Raw genomic sequence first — 8,423 nt, forward strand, 5'->3', positions numbered from 1 at the left:
CAATTAATTCTTGAATTGTCCCACTATTTGGACAGTTTGGTAATGCATAGTGTTGTCACGTAATCCACGGCTACAGGATTAGGTTTCGATTGTGGAGATTTCGATGTCATCTCGGTACGTTCTTCGGGTGGTACGTAGGTATTAATACCTATGCCCACCTCAAGAACTGTATCGAGATACTGCCGAAATTCATCCATGTCGAAATCTAATCTCATGTAGCCGTAGGTTACGTGATAGAACTATGCATTCCCGAATGGGATAGGGCCCTTACCGGAGGCATAAGGTGACATTATAACTTCGAAAGATTATGCCCTTACCGGAGGCATAATCTTTCGACCAAAAACAAAAGATTCCCTCTTATACACAATACTATACACTTTGCATTTTGGTCAAGGACTTACACGAGTTTTATTATTATTATTATTTTAAGTATGCTCCTCCTCCTCGCGATAATATTTTTTGAATTTTGCCTTTTGGCGAAAATATATTGGTAATATGTCGGTACATATTGTTGTCGTTAATGATACAAACATATTATTATTCATGACATATCGACAATATAAAATTGAACGTTGTGTATCGCACCCATGTTGTCTAAATCATCGGTACATATTGTTGAACGTCATGAAGACATGTATATATATAAATTAAAGATATGAACTTTTTCTTTTTGCCAATTTCTCCCATGTCGTCTAAATCATCAATATTTCATTCCATTTGCCGTTAAACATGAGGAAAAATTGGTCATTTCATACATTAAAAGTAATTAAATACTGAAAAATAAAATACAAACTTTTAAAAATTGAAATGATAATAATAATAACAATAAACTAAAGCAAAAACAAAAAGCAAAAAAACCCCTACCTTCTCTTCTCTCTCTCTCTCTTTCTCTCTCTCTCTCTCTCTCTCTCTCTCTCTCTCTCTCTCTCTCTCTCTCTCTCTCTCTCGGAGTGGTTGCCCATGGTCCACCCAACCCTGTCGTCACCGCCGCCCACCCCACCCTTTCATCTAAAACCAATTTGCCCTGGTTCACAACCTCTACAAGATGCAATTTTCTTGGGTTTTCAGAAATTGCAGAAATTAAAAAGAAAAAAATCAAGATAAGGGAAGGGAGAGAGAGAGAGAGAGAGAGAGAGAGAGAGAGAGAGAGAGAGAGAGAGAGAGAGAGAGAGAAAGAAAGACGTGGGAGATGCATTGGGGATGGGGCTGGTTGACCTAGTAGGGGCTAGATCTAGGGTTGGTTGGTGAGATGAGTTCGATGTTTTGTGTGTGTGTGTGTGTGTGTGTATGTGTGAGAGAGAGAGATAACGAGAAACGGGAGGCGGGAGGCTGCGAAGGCCGAAGGGGGAGGAGGGAGGTGGGTGGTTTGAGAAATAGGAGGGAGCTAGGTTGTGGATGAGTATTGGGTTGCAGGTGGGGAAGACGGTCACTGGCTGCAAGTGGCGGATCCAAGATTGTTATCTCAAGGGGTCTTAGTGTAAAAGTTCGGATTTTTTTTAAAGATGAAAATAACACTAGAAGATAATTTTATATTACTTTTCTCTTTTTGTTCTATAATTCTACACATGAATTAATCAAACCAAACATTCAAATATTTTTTTAAAAGAAACAAATTTTATTAAGACAAATGAACAAATAGAGAGATGGCAAAAAGTCTATCACAAAATTAATCATAAACCCTAAATTCCTACAAATCAAATAATCATATATAATCATCCAATCCAATAAATCACCCACACACAAAATCATCAATATTCATCCAATCCAATAAATCATTATAAAATAAAAATATTAGGTATCATCATCAATTAGAGATTTAGAGTTTAAAAATTACTTGAATATGAGCATTTCCACACCACCAACTAGAATCACAAATCTACACCTCCTAGAAACACAAACAAAAAAACAAAAAAAAACAAAAAAACCATTATATAATGACCCAAAATATTAAATTCCTCAAAATTAAACAAAAGAATGCAGCACAGAGGTTTAAGTATACCAAGAACAATAAATTTACAAAATCAGAGATGGAGAGGGAAGAGAATGAAAACCTGGTGAAGTAAGTCAAGTCCACAAGCCAAATAAATGAGGCTCCAAAGCCACATTATCAGAGTATAAATGCCACTTTTTTTTCTTTTTTTTTTCTTTTTTTTCTTTTTTTTGTGTCGTGGCTTTGTGATATGTGGCTTTAATCCAATTTTCTAATAGTGTGTTAATTTTGTGGGAACATGAATTTTGGTAACTAATCAAAATGTGACACGTGGAAAAAGCAATATTCCATAGGTCAAATAATTGTGCTAATTAAATCATATTTAACTAGTCAATTATTCTTATTTAAGATAGAAATATATCTCTAAATTAAGTATCCGATTTCCACCAAATCTCCTTGATATTATCATGTCATCCTATTTATGGAAAAGAATAATTCTCATCAATAGGGAATTATTCTCCACAAACCCTATCAAAAATTGAGGCTCTATATAATGATGGCATCTCACCACACATGAGGAAATTATGAAACCCTAGCAAAACTCCTCTCTCACGCCACACTCTCTCTCCCTCTCTCACAACCACGTGCCCTCACCCTCATTCCTGGTGCACGTACCTCCTCCTATCATGTAGAGGAAAGCTCCATCTGTTCAGTTAAAGTTGTATCTCCCTAAGACCATTTCACTTGTCACACCCCGGACCGGCTCCGCCGTAGCACGATATTGTCCGCTTTGGGCCTCCCTCACTGCCCGCACGGTTTTGTTTCTGGGAGCTCACGAGCAACTTCCCAGGGTGGTCACTCATCCTGGGATTGCTCCAGCCTCCAACTCGCTTAACTTCGGAGTTCTTACAACTCCGAAGCCAGTGAGCTCCCAAAAGGCCTCGTGCTAGATGGATGCAGGTGTGCCATATAAGGCACATCACCCCCTCTCCGTTTGGTTGATGTGGGATCTTACAATCCACCCCCTTAAGGAGTCCGACGTCCTCGTCGGCACACTCGCACCACACGACAGAGTGGCTCTGATACCAAATTGTCACACCCCGGACCGGCTCAGCTGTAGCACGATATTGTCCGCTTTGGGCCTCCCTCACTGCCCGCACGGTTTTGTTTCTGAGAGCTCACGAGCAACTTCCCAGGGTGGTCACTCATCCTGGGATTGCTCCAGCCTCCAACTCGCTTAACTTCGGAGTTCTTACAACTCCGAAGCCAGTGAGCTCCCAAAATGCCTCGTGCTAGATGGATGCGGGTGTGCCATATAAGGCACATCACCCCCTCTCCGTTTGGTTGATGTGGGATCTTACATCACTGACTTAGGCATCAGAGGGCTTTTGGCCATCATCCCCATGGCTGTTCTCCGTTGACCTCATTTATTTTGCAGGGTTCGAGGAAGAGGAGGATCGAGAGAAAAGAGGATCTTCCACGAATATTCTCCCCAAAATTTAATTGCACAAACAAATTAGTGCTTTCATTGAGAGATTCGAGATATACTCAAGGTGTTGCTCTAGATTCCTAATCTAAGGAAATCTATTTCCTTCTGTTCATCATTCATCCGAAGCTTTCCGAAGAACCATTAACGAAAGTGTACGCACAAGGAGTAACGCCATCGTGACAACCTGATCCGCCACTAGTAGTCCTAGCCACCATGGTGGTAGGGCGTCAATCCAACCACCACGCTCCACCGGGAGAACACTGCCCCATTTCACGGCCTCTTAGCCTTGAGCACCCCTCCATTGCACAGCCTCTTAGCCTTGAGCACCCCTCCATTGCACAGCCCCATGACCAGGTCCACTAATCCACCTCACGGCCTCACAGCCGGAGCGGTGGAACACCTTCACAATATCCCAGCCATAGTGGAGACCAAAGATCCTTTCTGTGGCCATGGCGAGGCGGTCCTCCTCGGTAACATTATTGCTCATGGTGCTGTTATTAATTGAGAAGTCATAGTTGGCACTAGCACTTCCGCCTTCCACAGCAATTTCGCCGTCGCCGTAGCTTGGCCAATCTTGAAACAAGTGTATTTTCTGACCTTTAGCCGATAAAGAGGTTGACCAATGACGCCAACGCCATAGATGTCCTCAATAGGGACCGCAAGTGTTGCGAGTGAAAGATGTCAAGAAGCTCGATCGTGAATGATCAGCTCCAAGAGTTAAAAGTCGGAGGAGACTTGGAAGACACCCTACATAAAAAGGTAGACCAAGTGAACTCCTCGTCATTCAACAATGAGCAGGCAATTTTGCCCAGGAGGTTTTTGACACCTACCTTCACACCATTCAAAGGGGGTTCTGATCTCGGAAGCCATCTCAAGCACTTTAGGTGTCATGATACTCTATAAAGCCGATGATGAGCTAATGTGCAAGGTGTTCGCTATGACCTTGCCAGGAGCAGCTTAAAATTGGTTCCACACCTTGCCACCAAGGTCGACAGCAACTTCAGGGAGTTAGCTCTCATATTCATAAAGGAATATACTTCCTACCAGATAATTAAGAAGCAAGTTCATCACCTATTCAACTTGATGAAGAAGCATAATAAGTCTCTCCGAGACTGCATCAAGAGATTAAAGTGAAAAAAATCCAACATTGTGGGATGCGATGATCGAATCGCATCCTTCGCTTTTAAGAAGGGCTTGCTAACCGAGTATGAGTTATACCTTCGAGTTGACTATGGCTCCCAGTCAAACCTTAGAAAATGTCTTCACCAAAGCGGACGCTACGAGCTTTGGGACTACTATCAAATCGTTGTGAAGAACTCCGCGAAACAGGCCACCAGCCACCCAATGAGGCAAGATAGAAGAATGACGTACCCAACATTGGGAATAACGCCGGGAAGCGTAAGTCGCCCTCTAAAGGCGGCTCTTCATCTGGTAAAAGCTACACTAAATTTACGATTCCTATTAATAAAATCCAGACCAAGGTTGAGGAGACCCACCCCGGATTCCCCCTTGGAACCTGTGACGAACTTTGTTTCCCATCCGACATATGGCCGATGTCAGACTCACTTTACTAAAGTGCTATTCTTTATTAATTTAAACTTGAAAGGACTTCGACTTCTATTGAAATTTCCGCAGAATCTACCTGTAAGTGGAACATTTTCCTAATTTACATTACATGCAAACAAATGCCAGAACAGCCCAACTTTCAGCACGCACAAGGTAAAGGAATGCACAATAGTTAAGAGTATTCAAATGGGCTTCACGCCCTCTACCCAAACTCAAAACGAGCAAGCAGAGCAACTAAAGATTAAGTTTATAATCCGGGGAAGAGGAAAGTAGAGAGATAAGTGAGGAATTCCTACAATGCGGATAGCAGCGATACCTCGACGTGGCGGTTTTGACCTCGGATATCTAGAACGTGGGTGCGCAAAATAGAAAATGTGCGTGGACGAAAACAAAGTGTTCAACATAATTTATATTCAACATAAATAACCCCCTCTGTTTTAGAAAATAATTCCAAAATACTATGCAATGAACTCCTTTTGTATACGTACATATATAACGTTTGATACTTGAAAATAATTCGATTCAGTATACTTATATCAAGATATACGATAAGGAAACCATTTAATTAATACTCCTAAATTTTTTGGAAAACGTAAACTTATTCATTTAATCCTTATTGTAAAACCATATATTTCAAACCACCAAAATAAACCTGTTAATATAAATGGAGACTTTGGAAAAAACCAAAGGAGAGAGAAATTTTTTAAAAGAAGCCAAAATGGACAAAATTGCCCTTATTTATTTTTTGATTTCCTAAGGAATCCTTTACATTTGCATGTCTTTGGTTTGAAAGTTGAGATATTTTTCTGTCTTTTTTGAAAAAGTTTTGGCTTTTTCCAAAAGTGAAAACTTTTTTATGGGCAAAACCTAAATTTACTTAATATAAAATATAATGATCAAAACCCAAAAATCTTTTTTCCCACAACCATACCCTTTCTTCTGCATAATGCCCCCTAAAAATTAGGCTTATTTACTGTAGTATCCCATGAAACTTTGGTTAAATCTCATTTTACCTCCACAAAGTTAAAATGGCCTACTTAACCCCCTTAACCGTGATTTCGTGTTCCACTTTACCCCCAACCATCATCTTCATTAATAACTCTGTTAGTTTTGATGACGTAACAGGGTTATTTTATTCTTTTTACCACAAGTGATAATGTCATGTCAAGGCCCCACTTTTTTTGTTTAAGGGAATAAAATATATAATAAAATAATGTAATTACTTGTTTAATTTAAAAACATAATAAAATGGAAAAAATAAAAAATGAAAGTCTCATTAATAAAAACAATAAAAATCTACATTAAAAAAACCAAAAAAATTAAAAATTGATAACACAGCACTCTCCGATTACCTCCCCAAGCCAACCACCTCATACAACCTTTACCTTTATCACCTCCTCCTCTAATTCAATCTCAATCTCTCTCTAGCTTTATTCTCTCAATCTCAAAGAACCCACCAAGATATCGACAACAAGCCCAGCTCTCTTTGCGTTTTCTCTACATGTCCTTCTCAACAGCAGTGAAAAAAACTAAATTCCCCAACCCATCTCAATCGACATCATCGGCAAGCCTTCACAATGAGGAGAATGAGATTGAGATCCTCTCCAAAGTTCACAACATAGGATTGTGGTTCGGCGCAAATTCGGTAATCGACCCATAGTGAGAGAGAGAGAGAGAGAGAGAGAGAGAGAGAGAGAGAGAATTGAAACTGAAAAACCATCACTGTTTTTAAATCTAGGTAGTCTAGTGCAACCTGGGTTCAATGTTTTGTGTGTGGAAGGGAGAGGGAGACGGGTGGGTTGGGTTGGAAAGGGGGAGGAGTAGCTGTGAACAAATACCAAAAGAATGGGGTTCTGTTCTGTGGGTGGTGGTAAGAAGAAATCGGGTTGCAGGTGGGAGAAGAGGGGGAAGGGGTTTGTGGGGCTAGGTTCTGGTTCTGCGATGGGGTGGGAGGAGGGGAGATGGGTTTGTTTGATTATGTTATTTTATTTTTTGTTACTTTTTTAAATTTTACTTTATTTAAATGTAGTCTTTTATTTTATTTTTTATTTTTTTAATTATTATAATATTTAATTATATTTTTATTTAGGTGAATGTGGGCACCACTTTCCATGTCATCAAAATTAACAGATTTTTGGATGGAGTTGATGACATGGGGCAAAGTTAGTCATCAAACCTCGATAAAGAGGGTTAAGTGGGTCACTTTAGCTTTAAGAGGGTAAAATGAGATTTGACCGAAGTTTTATAGGGTACTACAATAAATAAGCCAAAAAATTAAAATAATGTAATTACTCTTTAATTAAAAAAATTAAAATGGAAAATTTAATTTTAAAAAATATCTTCTTCTTCATCTCTCTCTTCACCCTCTCCTTCCCCTAACTTCACCATCAGACATGAACCACCACCCAACCCATTGCCACCCAAAGTCGCCACCAATCAAAACCCTAAACCTCACCGCCACCTTTTCACCCATCAAATCAACCACCTTTTCCGACCACACCTCCACCGCCACAACTACCTTATCTCCCTCTCCCCAACCCTTGCCGAGATTGATGGCCTTTCCAACTACGACTTTGTTGTCGTCGACATGGAGCACGACCATGGCGTCGTGTCCGAAAGCACTCCCAGCCTCCACACCTTAGCTGTAGCTCAAACCCCTGCCATTCTTCACTTGCCTGAGACCTCCGCAGCTTGGGCCAAGAAAGCCCTAGATCTGGGCCTTCAAGGCATCATGTTCCCCATGATCGAATCTTCCCAAGGTTGCCAAAAAGGGGGTCTCATCTATAGTATGGTTAGAATTTATGCAAATATAATTAAGATCTGTATTGTGGATGAGGGTATTGGTGTTGTTGCATTTGAAGAGGGTCAGATTTGATGTGAATAATACGTCAAAGAGAAGGGATGAGAAGACTCAAATCATTGAAAATTGCATAATTGCAGGAATTTGTTTACAAGCGTTGCTGAAGCTCTCCATCTCTGACAAAAATTGTATTTAGTACCCTATTGTCAAATTCATGCTAGTATCCTTCCTCTTTCAGTTGGATCCTTAGACTATTGCGATTAGAACAATCAACTATGAACAATGGTCTTGGCGGAGTTGAAGATGGATGCACTGTACTGTGGGGCAAGTGGGTGATTTTCCGGTGAGGTTGGATAGGTGGTGGGGAGGGTAGCTTTGTGTTGGGTGGTGGTTGTGGTATGATGGTGAAGTTAGAGGAAGAAAGGGATAGGTCGAGAGAGCAAGAGATTTTTAATTAAATAGCAAATACATTATTTAATTATATTATTTTAATAAAAATAAAAAGGGCCATGTACATGACACATCATTATTTGTGGTAAAAATACAAAAATATACATGCCACGTCATCAAAATTGACGGAGTTATGAACGGAGATAACAGCAAAGGGCAAAGTGGAATACAAAACCATGGTCAAGCGG

Source organism: Prunus dulcis, chromosome 2, assembly GCF_902201215.1.
Source record: "Prunus dulcis chromosome 2, ALMONDv2, whole genome shotgun sequence".
Taxonomy (NCBI): Eukaryota; Viridiplantae; Streptophyta; class Magnoliopsida; order Rosales; family Rosaceae; genus Prunus; species Prunus dulcis.